This window comes from Lissotriton vulgaris, chromosome 1_1, assembly GCF_964263255.1.
Source record: "Lissotriton vulgaris chromosome 1_1, aLisVul1.2, whole genome shotgun sequence".
In the NCBI taxonomy this organism is placed as follows: Eukaryota; Metazoa; Chordata; class Amphibia; order Caudata; family Salamandridae; genus Lissotriton; species Lissotriton vulgaris.
In genome coordinates this window covers 177,962,590-177,965,590 of record NC_141685.1, presented here as the reverse complement: position 1 = coordinate 177,965,590, position 3,001 = coordinate 177,962,590, and positions in this window count along the sequence as shown.

Here is a 3,001-nt window from a genome sequence, read left to right as displayed (position 1 = left end):
AGGCACCAGGTGCGCGCGATTACCTGGCGCAAGCACCTCTGGGCCTCGCAGTCCCGCTCCCGCTGGCTGCCTCGACTCCCTCAGCTGGTGATAAAACCCTGGAGTGGAGCACACGGGCTCAGGCAGAGTTCCGTTTTCCCCAGGCACAGTCAATCCAGCAACGGTGGAGCACACGGGCTCAGGGATCAAGGGTCCCAGTGGGGAGATGGGTAGCAGTAGAAAAGGTTCACCTCCACGCTTCAGCCAACAAACACGACTACGAGCGGCACCCCAACATACAGTGTAGGGAAACTTTGCCTTGATTGGATACATAGATCTATACTTAAGGATGTAAAGCAACACTTATCTTTAATTAAAGATGGCGCTGATCTTAGGGAATTGTTGCTAGGACCAAGAACATCACGTCATAAACATTTTATATATGCCGGTATCTTTGCTGCTTATAATGAAGCATGGAAAATTACGCAAGCAGAGACTGCAGAACGAATACGAGAAATTGATCGCATTCATTTTTAAAAATCTCTCTCTATGGTTGACAATGGGTTAACGACTCTGTGGTCCAGGATATATTCTTTATGTAGCATAGTGTCTTCTGCCATAGACATCATGGAACAGGACTTGGTCATATTGCAACATGGTCAGTTGCATTTACGTTCTATCATGCTATTAGGCTGGACGTTGCTAAATCATCATTCAGGCTATGTGCCGTGACGTTTAATCAATACTACGTCACTGTTTTCAGAATTCAATCTCACTGATAAACAGATCAAATTGGCACAAAGGGGAGCAGACAATACGGTGCTGAGCATGAAAAACTGGAAAGATTGTCTTTTATTGTCGCTGAAAAGCCAGTTATGGAATGGATTATACATGGAACAATCACCCTGCCTATTACAATTTTCTATTTTCAAAATTGCCTACAACATATACCAGCAGGCACATATAAAAGGTTGGGTAAAGAATACATCAAGACATCCTGGGAATTGCAGTACACATACAGATGTTGGAGTGGGAGTAGTGAAGTGTTTCTTAGCGGGGAAAATTGTGAAAATGTACCAAGCGGTTCTCTCCTATGTCAGGGTATAAACTTACATGGGGCCTGCAATAGTTCCTTTAAAAACTTATCCTGCCACCTGCAAGGTTCACCAGCCGTGGTGATTGATCCAATTTTTAGACAACTCTCGAAATGGAGTTATCTTACGTTGAATGATCGCAGCTGCTGTGGCATGTTGCCAGGATTACCATATCTAGTAACTGTGTCAGCCAGGGTCACTTGCTGTATGCAAGTATTGTTTCCTAAAACCAAGACAGCCGGGAGTCGCCACTTTGGCCTTCACTGAACATCTCTTCTATACAAATTGATACAATAAATTGATACAATAAAAATGCTGCAGTTGTAAATACATATCAACTACCATTTGTTGTGTTTGAAACATTTTATTGAATAATAAAACCTAATAAACATAAGCTGATTATTAAAGCAAAACAAAACATCAGTTGCCATACACATAAGAGACAAAAGTAGTACATAAAAATCAACATACTGTAACACAGCAAAGTTATGTAGAGCACAATTCCTAATTTCGGGCAATCCTTAAAGTTCAACAATAGAAACGTTCATAAAGAACAAGAAAGAAAACAAAGAAGGTAGGAAACAGTGATTTCATTAATGTAATGCTTCCTACATATAGAAGAACAAATACTAATTATTTTACTTAGGCAATAAAGTCCTCACATTAAAATACTAAGAGAAATATATTGAACAATGAACATTTCATATGTAATTAGAATTCAATTTGAATATTTTAAACTCCTCAGCATTATTTGACTCATGATTACAACCTGAATGCTTTCTGGAAAGGAACCACCTCATGGGGTTCAAAATCACATCTTTTCCAACAATAGGATTCAAACGATAAACTTGAATTTCAATTCAATTAATTGATTTAGGCCATTTTGGAGATCAACAGTTTGAAATATATACAGCATCCATACACGTTTGTAAAATTGTCTCCTAAACTTAAATTCCATCCACTTTTTGATTAAACACTTCCCATTCCAGCAAGCATCACAAGACCACTTGTTGTTATCTTCCCAATTAGTGCTAATGTTTCGGCTGGCAACAACAATAAATATATTTAGAATTTTACCTCCGAAAGCAAACACATGCCACTTCTGAATCATGGTGCACAATAAAATGTAGGAACACAAAGGCATATTTTGGTGTAGCATTAATTAAGGTTGGACGAGGCTTGAAACTAGAATTCCTGATTTTTTGGACATTTAAATGTCATATTTTTGAAAGAGTTCTAACAGACCCAGCACGAGCTCACCGAAAAATAGAAAATGACTGAATTGTACTTAGAGAAAATGTGCTGATAAGTAATCTATTGATGTAAAATACAGTGGTCAGGCAATGCTTGTGGATCTAATCTATTCAGATTTTAACTCCATAGTTTGTTCAATAAATTGACTGAGCATAATACTTGAAGGTCCATCTCTCAGATCAGTTCTAGTACAGTTTTAGTTGCGATAACACTAATAGAGATCATTGATAAATAGATTTTAAAAGCCATGGGTGGAATTGATCCTTGGTCTAAATCTAGATTATTGTCTGCAATAGAAACCAGTACAAACAGATCAAATCTAAAATCATTGAATATGTTTATTATAGTGGTTTAGAGTAAACCCAGAAGACACACATTGTTCCTGAAACTCAGAAAATGTATCTAAAGATTATGATTACATCCTATTTTATGTCCAGAGACTGCTTTAGCTAGTTTCCTGTTTAAGTGACATTTGCAATTATATTTAACAAAACGCTGGATGTCAGAAATTCTGTCTTTAAGTATTGTGTAAGGGTTACGTGTGATGGTTTTTATTTGGTCTGAAGCAACACTAACACTAAATAGGTACATGCACCGGTTATCATCCAACTAACATTATTAGCAAACTTAATTTGGAGGGAATTGAGAAAAATGGCCTCATGTTTTATTGTTAA